This window comes from Rhipicephalus microplus, chromosome X (assembly GCF_043290135.1).
Source record: "Rhipicephalus microplus isolate Deutch F79 chromosome X, USDA_Rmic, whole genome shotgun sequence".
Taxonomy (NCBI): domain Eukaryota; kingdom Metazoa; phylum Arthropoda; class Arachnida; order Ixodida; family Ixodidae; genus Rhipicephalus; species Rhipicephalus microplus.
The window spans coordinates 111851925-111865241 of NC_134710.1; the positions used below are offsets into that span (position 1 = coordinate 111851925).

The 13317-nt window shown below is 47.3% G+C and overlaps 1 protein-coding gene across 1 annotated transcript in view; it reads right to left on the reverse strand.

Moving 5' to 3' along the window:
* LOC142775698 (homeobox protein caupolican-like) overlaps positions 1–13317 on the reverse strand; it is a 467740-nt gene that overhangs the window by 363956 nt on the left and 90467 nt on the right. The window lies entirely within an intron of this gene.

Sequence of the window (13317 nt, forward strand, 5' to 3'; positions counted from 1 at the left end):
TTACACCAGTCCTTCAATACTTTCAAAAGCATTGAAGGACTCTGGTTACACTCTTGTTACCCTTCCCCTCGGGAAAGTCTCAGTTCAGAATATACAAGATAACGTCGCAGTTCGCTAACATGAACAATGTCCGAGTTTTTACCTAAGGGCAACACCAAGCGGTTGATGTCATAGTTCACTGGTGAGATTTCGCGTAGAATCTTATAGGGACCTTTCATGACGGAACTCAGTTTGTTGTGGTTAGGATGCCATGGTGTCTCGTAAAGGACAAAGTCACCGACTTGGAACTCAATCAGAAGAAATTTCTTACCATAGAAAACTTTTTTATTATTATGGTAGGCGATATAATTATTAAGAGCCACTTTCCGCGCTTCTTCCACCGTTTGTTTTCGCTGTTTCAGTATAGCTGAATAAGATGGAATTCCGTACATCAGGAAGGACAGTGTGTAGACGGCAACTCCACGAGGCGTTCTGTTGTATTCGTCTATTACCTCCGACAGTACCTTAGTCCAACACTTCTGTGGCTCATTATTGATATTGCACTTAAGTCTGGTTACGATGGTCTGGTTTGTGCGCTCGTTGATACCTTGCGAATCATGAGATGAGGTGAAGAGTTGATATATTCGTTTATGCTTTAGAAACTGTTTAAATTTTTCTGCAGTGAATCCTGTTCCAGGATCTGAAAGGAACGTTTTTGTGGTTTTCTGGCAGCGAAAATTGTTTTTAAGCATGAGATATTGGCGTCAATGTTCTCACTTTTATGGGCGAACGCCCATATGTAGCGGGGAGCATGATCAATAACCAAGTTGATAAACGTTTTTGATGAGCCCTATCCTCAAAAAGCCCCAATGGTGTGTCAAAAATGTCTTAAAAGCTCTTCAGCAGAAGGCAGGGATCCAATAAGTGTATTATACTTTTTGTTTTCTTCTTCTTGCATCTCTGGCATGTATCACAATGCCGAATGTAGGTGGCAACATCGGTTACCATATCCGGCCAATAATCTTGAGGTGACAAGAGTGATAGGGTCTTCTTCACTCCGACATTCCCAAAATGCGTTATTAAGAATGTTTGGGCGTATCGGGCACATAGATCTTCTTTTGTTCTTTTTTTTACGATGACTGCGTTGTTTTTCAACGAATGCGTTCTTTGTGGGAGCTCATTGCTCTATCTTTGAACTTCATCGTGGGACAGTAGTTGAACTTTTGGGGCTCTGGAGAGTGCATCTGTTTCGACGTTGCTTATGCCCTTTTTGATGTTGGATGTTTACTTTATAAATCGAGGTGCCGTACGTGATCGTCAAATATCTTTGAGTATACGACCACATCGTCAAAGTAATTGCTAACATTAGGGAACTGATGATCGCCTACTATTGATTCCATGACTCCTTCAAATGTAGCCGGAGCGTTCTTTAACCAGAACGGCATTACCAACCACTCACAATGACCACTAATGATGACAAAGGCAGTTATTTCGTCGTCTGGATGCATTCAGACATGCCAGTGCCCCGACATTATATACTTCTAGCGCAGTGAAACAATTAGCCTTTCCGAAGTGGCCCAGATTGTAATCTATACGTGGAATTGGTTGATAGTCGGATACCGTTATGGCGTGGAGCTTCATGAAATTTAGTAACATATAAAAGGCAAAGAGTAATATGAGTACCAATAAAGACTATTTTCTGAGCCTTCGCAAAAATGATACGTACAAATCATTTTGTGAGCTCGTGCATGTCATGATATGCACACATATCATTGTTTATCATATTTTGCGCAAAGCACGAACACACGTTACATGCCATATATTTTGATATATTTTTATAGAGCGGAAAGTTAATTTACGTGGTCTTTTTGTAATATCTTTGAATAAACGTATGTGTGCATGCTGTATACGAACACAGATTTACGTGTACAAACTGATGAAAATCCTAAAAATTTTCAAGTACACCCGTCAGCACTTTCCAACACTGTCACTGTCCTCCTATATTCGAGGGACAGAGAGCAGTCAGTCCAATATTTTCCCTTCAACAACTCTTCTTTTGTAACGGTAATCGAAAAGAAGCAATAAACAGAATGTTTGGTAAACAAGTGTTTGCAGCCATGCGCTCAGCTGCAGGTTCGGTTAAGTGGACCAGCTCTGGGCACGCCCTGGTCGAACAAGGCGCGTCGTGCGGTGGGCAGGTGCATTCCATGGGCGCTAATCCAGGCGGGGAGGAGGAGGGCTGGACGTCCGCGGCCGGTCACAGGTTCAGGCCGGGGCCCAAGCAGAGAAAGCGCACAGCTGACAGCTCTTCCACGGTCGCGCCCTCGGGCCAGGGAGGCACGGGGGCCCCGAAGGGCATTATAAGCCGGCCGATTATGCGTCCTAAAGTAGAGGATGTTTAGGTGGATGAGCCGCAGTGAAAGGAGATTATATCGGCGCCGTCCGTATTCGCGCCAGGCAAATTGGATTTCGTCGCTAGCCGAGCAACAAGATGTCTGCACAGCTTCTCTTTGCGCGCTGTGTAGAAGAAGCGGAGAGCTCGCCAAGCTGTCGTCGTCTCGCCAGCAGAAAACAGCCATAGCAGTAGGGTGTGCACAGGCGGGAAAAGTGGCGCGCAAATGGAAGCCAATTCGAGCGTGTTGCCGCTGCCGAAACAAAATCGACGTTCTCGTGAAAGGGATGTAACAGCCTTGCCGCGCTTCTGCGCTGAAGCAAGCGACCCCCACCCTCCTCAGAGCTGCGCTTTTCGACGGCGTGTTGTGAGCGTCCAAGTTTTGCAAGAACCTCCTGTGTACGGCCGTGCGCGTTGCAATAGATCGACTTTGGCCATCGAAAAGGTGCTGTTGGGGATTGCCGGCGGATTAAGTTGCTCCGGCGGTGCTGGCTGCGCGCTGCTGAATTCGCATGCCACTCGTCGAGGGGGCTCGTGCGCTCGACTAAGCCGTGGGCTCCGGCTGCTGCGGCGAGTACCTCTTCCTATTTTCTTTTCAAGATGCTGCCGTTAATTGGGTTCCCGGTGGAACCCCCCTGCCTCCGACCGGGCTTTTCCACGTACTCTACGCGGGATTCGACCAGACCTGCAAGAGCGGCGTCTCTTTTGCTCGCGTCCGCCTCTTCAGCAAACAGTCCTGCGCGCTATCGACTGGCGTCCTTCCAGAATGAACAATGGCTGTGCCGCCTCCGTTCGATTAGCGTCGAATGATCTAACACCATATTTTCAGCGCGTGGCCGGCTTGCTTGACTAAGTGCCAATGAACATTTTGCTGACAGGGCTCAACATCTGTGTTGCCTCTCTCTCTCTCTCTCTCTCTCTCTCACACACACACACACACACACGCACGCACACACACACGCACGCACACACACACGCACGCACACACACGTACACGCACGCACGCACGCGCGCGTGCGCCCGCGTTTATGAGGTTACGAAGCTTGTCTGTATTATATTTTAAAATGAAATATATTCGTACCAAATGTCATCTGGCATAAGCTGTTACGCAAATGCGTGTGTTATGGTATATTAAACCTGTTAGCTTGGGTCACAAACTAAAGCAATGTGGAGCTCTGCCTCTGAACCTGCTCTCACTATTGCCGCAACTGGTTCTTGTGAATCGATAAAAGCGTATTAAACAAGAGAACGCTTGATCGTTGTGCAACGTTTTGGTAATAAATGCAGATGTGATAGTTTACAGAGTTGTAGTGTGTATACTCCCAAGTTGTGCATATTTTAACAAGATAGCGTTAAAGAGCTCGTTTCCTAGAAATTTCGGCGTCGGTGGCAGCGTCGCTAGTTGTCAGCAAAAAATCATCTACTTGTGGGTGACCGATAAATCAATCAATATGGAAAAATAATAAATATTAAGGACTTACAAATGTGCACACACATTTACAGGAACAAGTCGATGTGCACACACACTTACAAAAATATGTCAATCTATACCTCAAAGGTGACATTGCTCAAAGCGAACGAATGCAGCATATAGAATACCTCACTGACTGCTTCGTATGAAATAGATTCCCATAAAGTGTGAGATCAGCCGTATTTTTTTTTCATTGCACTGATATTCATGTGCAATAGAGATAAAAGTATACTAAAACTGGTTTTTATTCAAAGAGGTACGCAATGTGCCTATTTGGGCGTGCATCTGAAAATGGTGCCATATGCTTGTAAATGATATATGTAAATAAAGCTTAAACGTTTTCTTCACCAACAGAACTTCGTGTAAGTTTTATGGTGGTCTGCATGCGGAAATAAAATATTGAATATTTGATTCAATACACTCGCAGATTAACTCGTTGTATACCACTGCATAATAATGGTTTTTTCTTTCGGGAAATCAGATGTCCTCTGATTTATACGAATCAGTTAGCTTGTTAAATGCTAAATTGCACGATTCATTGAAAGAAAGGGTCGTTGACGTCCCCAAAGCGTTGAATCGTGAGCTTTGCCGCTCATTTTGCCTTTCGAATTTGTACGACTATACTCGCCGACGGCGCCACAGTTCTCACGAGATTTCAATTCTGTACAAAAATAAAAAAGAAATTTGTAAAAAGCGAACACAATGAATAACTTAAGAAATCAATTGCGCCAGTGTTTTGCGGGTGTTAACCGTCTCTTCCCGTTCCCCAGAGCTATAATGTGGGTAATTCTGTTGTTTGTACAGAGCTCGGCTTTAGACTCCGTGTAAGATTTTGGGCCTTGAATTTCCATAATCTAGAGAGTTCATTGTCTATACTGGAATGTTTCATAGTTCATTATCAAAATATAACAAGTTAAAATGCAATACGAAAGCCCATTACAAAAGCGAGGTTCTTTGCAACACGCATGTCGCATCTGGTACCTCTGGGGACTGCAAAACTGCACGCAAGGAGCGCCATGTACCGCGGCTGCGGCTGGACGCCATTCACATCATCACTGCGCCGATTAGAGCGACCACGTTCTCCCGCTGCTCGCAGGTCCTCATGCCTCGCGCGAAAGCGGCTCTCGTGTTTTTCTTGGCCGACAGTGCGCGGCAGCAGCGCGAAACCTGGCTCCTTCAGCGGGCTCGGAAACAAAAGTTTCAATTTCGATGACTGCCTCCGGCGCGCGGCTCGTTGTAAACACAGCAACACGCCGCGGCGCCCACGAGCCAAGCAAGCGCGGTGAAATGAGGCGCGTGCTTCGTATTGTGTGTCGGATTGTTGGGGCGGCGGCGTCCCGCGGGGGCCTCGCGTGCGGCGGGCGGTTCCCGTGGTTGAAATCAAAATTCCGTAAGTCGCCCGGGCCCCCTTGTCTGCTCGCGCGCCTTTCACTCGGCCTCCTTCGTAAGCAGATCATGCTGTCTGGCAGAGCGAAACAGGGCGCGCTGACGCGGCGGTGGTGCCGCGTATAAAGGGTTGATATACAGGCGCTCACAGATGAAATGGAAAGCTATAGGGGTCCCATGCATATGTTTTCCCGCGAAGATTTCCCCAGTGGTTTAGGGAAATTGTGTTCTTTCACGGTGTCGCCCCTTTTATTTTTGTCTCTCGCGCGCTCCGCGGGTGCACGCTTTGCTGCAGGGCGCCTCCTCGGCAGACAGCGCGCGCCAAGCGGCTGAGATAATGTTTTCGTTGTGGTAACCCGGTGCTCTATGCAAATCAGAGATTCCTGGCCCTGGGTGACGGCTTTTGCGCACTTTCCGTTGCACTCGCCCGGAAATAAGTTTTCCAGCCTCATAGGTGGAAAGGCAGCCGCCGCGATCAATTGCGGAGCTCGGCATCCGCAGCGACAGCGAGCGATTCGTCTGCGAGAACCTCCGCTGAGCCGCCACCGCTGGCGATCGTTTGACGCGCTGCGTACCGTTCTTCCCTTTCTCCTCCCTGCAGTTTCATCAGTCCGTTGTTGTCTTTAAGGCGAATGTGATAAGACCACACACACTATTTTTTCAGTCATACCGGTCTCAGCCGTGATCTCGCAAATCATGATAGTTAATAATAAAAGGTGCGTTGTTAACAGAGTATTGTCAATCTTCTATATCAAGCAATCAATCAATCATTCAATCAATCAATTCTTTGTGTGCTGTACCTCGTAATAACAAAAACCTCGTAATAACAAAAAAAAGGCTATACGTCACAACGGCGACAGGAGGCGGTCATGTGTTACAGAAATGGTGCTGATACATTCCTTAGTGCCCTAACGACGCTATTTGCATGACTTCCTTACCACTAAAACTATAACATTAAATTAGCCGTACCATATAGGCTCAAGAAGACACGACGATTTTGCGTTCAAACTCAAATAGAGCAATCTCGCTGCAATGAGATACGTTAATACCGTAAATGTGCACATTGCACCTTAAAAAAAGTGCACGTTACGATACTCGAGAAATGACATGGGTTATATACATCGCGACCATCATATACCTTTTTCGCGTGTGTTTTCCGCACTAAAACAATTTATAAGGAATGAAAGACGTTTTCTTGAGAAGCACGCTTCGGTGCAGAAACACTACCTCTTTGACGCAACTCGTTTCTCACGTATGAGTACGTGCGCAAGTTTCTTTGTGACTGGTTATGGAGACGCGTGTTAAAAAACGCATAAGATTCGTTATTTCCATGACAGTGATTCATATATCCATTTATGCTGTATTGATTCAAAATTTGCACACGTGCGCCTGCGGGAGGTATATTTTAAACTGTCTTGTTGAAGCCGTTTGTACTTGAATCGATTTCGCTCTTAGACCATGCCTTTATCTGCAAATGTATTCAGATAGACAGCTCTGTTTATAGGGATTTGATTGATTGATTTGTGGTTTTTAACGTTCCAAAACCGCCATATGATTACGAGAGACGCCGTAGTGGAGGGCTCCGGAAATTTCGACCCCCTGGGGTTCTTTAACGTGCACCCAAATCTGAGCACACGGGCCTATAACATTTCCGCCTCCATCGGAAATGCAGCCGCCGCAGCCGGGATTCGATCCCGCGACCTGCGGGTCAGCAGCCGAGTACCTTAGCCACTAGACCACCGCGGCGGGGCTCTGTTTATAGGGACGCAAATGTCAAACAACCGATCAGTTGAGGTTAATAAAACATTATTAGACAAATCAACTGCCAGTGTAATATCGCTATCATGGGTTTATTATTAGAAAATAAAACGAAGGTCAAAACTTTCTTGCTATACATCGCGCTGAAAATTCTGTACATCAAGGTCTGTATACATGTACCGCGGTTGCGTGAATATGGAGGAGTGTGCGTGCTTGAATGTACCCTCTTTGCACCCCAATATTCTTATACCAAAATGAATATCAACGTGACGTCATAGATGTCAATTTCTTGCTTTTTTTTCTAATCTGGTTACATGGGTGCGAAAGAGTTTTCTGAATGTTAATACGTCAAATCTCTGACCCTCTCAGAGGAAAACGTACTTTGGTTTTACGGAATAATTAATACGTAAGCCCTAGTGAGCTCCAAATTCTAAGACATCACCGTATACGTTTGTGCGGGAAGATGTAGGAAGCGTTGCCACACGCATTCTCTTCGTGCGCTTTCTCTTGCTCACCAACCAAGCATGTTTTTGCATGTGGCACAAGTTAGGCGTTTAGCATTGCTAATACGACGAAACTTACTAATACGACAAAACCGTTCTTTTTCCTCTATAGTGTCCTCTGAAACACTTAATAGTGAGTGAGTAATAGTGAGTAAATAATGTGAGTAAATAGTGAGTGCAGTGAGTGCAGAATAATAGTGAGTAAATAGTGAGTGCAGTTATTTCGATTACATTTAAAGGGTCGCAATTCACAGCGAATCAGAATGGTGTCATAGTCGCAGACCTAAGAGCTCGTTTCAGAACTCCTAGGTTCCGTTTGAAGGCCATAGGAGCTGTACATTTAAATTATAATAAGCCGGCATGGTGATAAGTACGTAGTATATATATATATATATATATATATATATATATATATATATATATATATATATATATATATATGCCGCATTTGAAACTACTTTGAGTCGTAATAATGCGGAGTTATACTGTTGCACACACGCACACTCTGATATCCTTTTGAGACAGCCACTCATTGAAGGTGTCAGAGGATTTGCGCAAGCGCAGAACGAAAAAAAATCACAGCATATCCACGGATTGAATGATGATGAGTGGGGCGAAGCGTCCGTCGGTCCGTCCATGCTTCCGTCCATCAGTTCGTTCTTGCTTCCGTCCGTCCATGCATCCATCCCTGCGTCCATCCCAACGTCCGGCTGTGCGTCGGTCCGTCCATGCGTCCATCCGTCCGTCTGTGCGTCTGTTTGTGTGTCTGTCTATCCGTGCGTCCATCCATCCGTCCATCTAGGGAAAACTCTAAAGTACCGCCATCTTACATCTTTTCATCGCGATCGTCGTCGCGCGATCGGATCTTTTTTTTTTCCTCTGGCACATACCCGTCTATCCCCTGTGGCACATACCCGCTCTTCCGGGTATGTGCCACCGGCGGTTACGCACAGCGACAACGGGGGACGCACAAGCCACGAAGGAGCTTCGCCCCTAACAGCAAATATCCCCCAGTAAACGAAATCAGTGGGCTCGAACGAGGCACCCAACATGCGGTGCACGCCGCAGACGGATCATCTTTTTCTCGGCTTACAGGGTTCGCATTGAGCCAAATTCAAAAGCGGTGCAGAGAGCCCATACCTCCGAGCCCGTGTATATGACCCACCGGTTAGCAACCGTCATGCACGTCCATGTGTAGTCGACTGAACAAAACGCGATAGGCGAGTTTGTCGGATAAGCATGTGGTTCACGCGAGCGGGAACGACGAGAGCCTGCGCGGGTATCGCAAAACGACTTGTAGGCAACTCTTGAAGACCTGTTTTACTCGCAAAAAGGATCCGTGCAAAGGCACTCTCGAGGAAGATACCCGGAGGAGAACCGGCTTGTTTTTCTATCCACGTTTTCGGAGGGCGCACTGTAAGCGAAATACTCTTATCGATATCGCCATAAGGTTGCACCGCATGCAAGATACGCGGCGATTTGGTTCGCAAAGGCGCGTTCACAAACACGACTCGACGACAGCGCGCGCGGCGCGTCCTCCGACTGTACGGATCACGAAACGGCGGTGTATCTCGCCGTAATAAGGATCGCGTTAGGCGAGCAGAAACATCAGGACGAGGGTGTGTGGTGCGCAAAAGAAGCAAATAGGCCGAGCACGCGGGGAAGGGAGGTTATAGCGCCAGGAACGCCAGTGCACGAACGTTTTATATGACGAGCGCATCGTCTACACGAATCCGCATTCGGGCATCTCGCCCGACGCGCGGGGACCTCTACAATAACAGCGGTATCGTGCTCGAGGAATATTGAAATGGCACGCGGACTGTGCTTGTCTCCCGCCAAGGGGAACTTGCAAATGCATATATCAAGTGCACGTGTGCACTCGACGAGCTGTCCGTGGCGCTTGGATGGCTCTTCCCCAATTTCTTTCCGTGTTTTTTTTTTCACCGCGTCCCTCTTTTCGGCGTCTTTTTCTTTTCTTTCCTCCTGTGCTAAAGTGCGGACGTCCGCTGCCAGCGTTTGTTTGCATCCGCGGTTGTTCTGCTTATCGCAGCCCTCTGCACCCACCTCGCGTGGCATCTACCCCCCCCCCCCCCCCCCCACCCCAGACTGTTGCGCGAGCATTGGCCGAATGCAACGAAATGCGCATGGCGCCACCCCTCCATCTTTCCAGCGAAACACAGGATTCTTTTTATTAAAGCGGAATAGAAAAGATATGCTGCCCCTACCTCTCTTTCCTAAAAGGGTGCACAAACATCTGGCATTAATATTTTACACTGGTGCATTTCATCTCGCTCTGTCCGAGCTGATATGCCCAGTTTTTGCTCGTCCCTTCGTGCGAACGTAGACGGAGAAGTACAGCGAAGAAAAAAAGAATGCGAGCAATAAGGCGGAGCAAAGGCAACGTGAAAATTGTCCTCCAGGCGTTCGCAAATACCATTGTTATTCCTACTTGGCGGAGGAGACGTCTTGGCGCAATGTGCGTATACGTTTCGAAAAAGACGAGTGATGCGCGAGTAGTCCTGGCCTGAGAATTGCTATAGACGCCTGCTTATTTTTCTCTCTGACTTTTTTTTTTATTTTTTCCTGTGCGATACTAATTTCTTTTTTTTTTCTTTCGGTGTTTTACGTTACTTTTTATTTTTTGCGAAAACGTTGACGTGCTAAAGACGTAGCTGGCGATGGGAGCGATGTGGCGGTGTAGTGACACGGGCGACGGTTCGGTACTTCTTTCAGCCGTTTCATTTCTTCATTTCTTGTTCTTTCTCCAGCGTCGCATACGTGGCGAGATCCAAGTACCGGTGCCGAGTGTGTACTCTTTCCGTTGGCGGACGAGAAAATGTGGCCTTCACCGATGAACATTTCTTTGCGCGAATGCAAGGAAGAAGTACTAACAAAAAATAATAATCGGACATAACCACGTTTTCAGCCATGCACCCCCCCCTCCCCCTAGCTGCAGCTGTCTTCTGGTGGCTACTGCGAAGCGTTTGATTCACTCATAAAGAGAGAGAAATAGAGGAAGTACCCGCAAGAACGGAGTGACAAAAAGAATCTGGATATGCCCGACAGAAATACTTTCTCCACCTGATCCATCTCCTCTGGCAAGATAATTCTTACGGGAAGAAAAAAAATATTGCTTTGACAATGTCAAGAACTTGAGAGTTGTGGTACACTCTTGAATAAACTGCTGCTGAGTGGTGGCAGCACTTTTTTTTTGCAAAAGTTATGTAGATTTTTTGTTCGTCTCACCCTTCCTCATGGACAACACCGCCCGCCACCTATCATCGAGATCAATAACTCACCGAAATGGCTGATAAGAAATTAATGGACTCACTGGAAAAGAATCCTTACGAAGTACGAGCACAGCGTTATGCTTTTTCTCTTGCGTAGAATGGGTCATTTTATACCGATGCATGAATAATGGGTGAAATACTTGTTCCATGCCAGCATTTAATACAAATTTTGTTGGCCGCACCTCTCCCTCTGATACAGTTTAAAGGTATTAGGTAAAGAGCCGACGGGAATCTACTCTACGCACAGTTCGTTCGCATTCCGAGTGTTACTCATACTTCAAGGACACTTAAAACAGCGTTTCTTGTCTTTTTTTTTTTTTTTTGTGCAAGGCCTGTACTTAAGGTTGCGTGCACTCCATCGCGCAGCCGCTTTTGTTGTTACACAGAAGCTGTAGGCAGCCCCGCTCTCCGCATCGACATTACTCCTCGCAGCGTCTTCTTCGAATGGAGAAGTGGCACTGCGCAATGGTGTAGCCGCAGGTGCCGCCCAGCGTTCCTCCGCGTCAATCGAGCGACGCGTTTCATTAGAGCGAGGCAAGTGCATCCTGGCCAGCAGCTGCGAGCAAACGGCAACCCGTTAAATGATGATGGCCTCGCTGAACTTCCGTTTCGTCTTCGTCGCTCCCGGCGGACAGAAAAGAATGCCGTTGACATTCGTAACCATTAGCGAGAACATCTCGACGAACAGCTTCCATCCTGCACTGCCGGCGGCGGCGTCGAAGGTCCGCCGTGTACGTGCGCGCGCACGTTGTACATGCGCGTTAGCTCGCATCCGGGTACTGGGGTGTGTCTCGCGTCGGCTACCCTTTGAGCGACCAGCGCTGCGGAGAAGGAGCGGGGACGCGATTTCGTGACCCCAGAACGACGTCGCTCACAATGCCCGGAGAAAAGATTTCTTGCGCCGCCTACCTTCCCCACGGCGGCGACAAGATATCGACGCTGTCACGACACCGTGGCCGCTCCCAGACTCCGCGCGGCCGCTGCAACTCACGGGACGGGCTTTATTTGTCCTGAGAGACCTTTGTTCCGGAGTCGTCCTGATGATAGGCTCACACTGTAGCAGGACCGTAGTGGTCGGGACACTTTGCTGCGACGCATCGGGGAGGACCAACAAAGCCGCTGTTGTCATCGGCTGGCGTAAACTCTGTGACCTTTCGACCGTCCTCTTTGTGAGTGTCATCCGCGCATGTTTGCCTCGTGGGCGGGCTGAGAGGCTCGCTCTGGCAGCACCACTCGGACGACAGCGCACTCGAGCGTGCCGATACGCTTGACCACGGTCCGACGGGCCTTTGGCTCGCGGCTCGCAAGAGCCAAACGCGAGAGCCATACGCGCTCCCCGAAGAACATTCAGTTTTCCCCTGGGGACCATGACGTAGAGAGTGGCTCCTCTGCACCTCTAGGGCTAAGTTCCTGAATGACGGGCTGCCATTACTCTACGTATCAGATTGAGCACTGCGGTGAAGGAAACAGGGGGAACCTAAGGCGTTATAGTGTTGGACAAGGGGCTCTTTCATGTCGTTGTGGTGGTTAGGCCAAGTTAAACCTCGATGTGGCGAAGTCGGTAAAATTGGCCATTTACTGCGCTACATTGAAAATTTATAAAATTGAGATTCTATAATTTGTGCATCTTATGCTCGCAGAAGTCTTCTTACTTGCACTGTAAGTACCCTAAGAATGCTTGAATTATGTTGCAGTACAAAAACATTAATTTCAGTAACTAGAAAAACAAAAGACCAATTTTCTTACAACGTCAGATCTGAAGGCCACGGCTTGATGTTGCGTCATCGAAAAAATTCTCCTAGCATTGACCGAACAGTGCATGTGAGCACAAAATAAATGCAAATTCAAATCACTGCTGTCACTTAAAACGAGTTCAAAAAAAAAAAAAGCCTCGCGAAGAAAAACAATATGACCGCTGGCCACTCGGAAGTTTTCATTTATTGGCTTGGTCTTCCTTTCACGAAGCACTAAGTTCGTGATATTGAAATTACAATAGATATGTGGGGTTTGGCGTCCCAAAACCACCATATGATTATGAAAGACGCCGTAGTGGAGGGTTCCGGAAATTTTGACCACCTGGGGTTCTTTAACGTGCACCCAAATCTGAGTACACGGGCCCACAACATTTCCGCCTCCACCGGAAATGCAGTCGCCCCCGCCGGGATTCGATCCCGCGACCTGTGGGTTAGCAGCCGAGTATCTTAGCCACTAGACCACCGCGGCGGGGCCTGAGCACGATATTGAAATCATAGATAACATGCTTCGTTATATCGAGATTTATAACACATGTTGTTATATGGACATTGAGTTTTCTAAAATGAGTACTTCGCTATATTTATAATTGCGTTATGCCGAAGTTTGTTATATCGAAGGATAACTATACCTAAGTTTTATGGCTTCAAAACAGCCAGACTATCATGCTAGTTTTCATGAAGGCAATTTCTCATTGCCAGTCTGTTTCATGCAACATGGTAATGACAGTTGCTATACATGGGATGAACAAACTCACTTTTTCTTTCGGTTTATTTGTGCTATAGT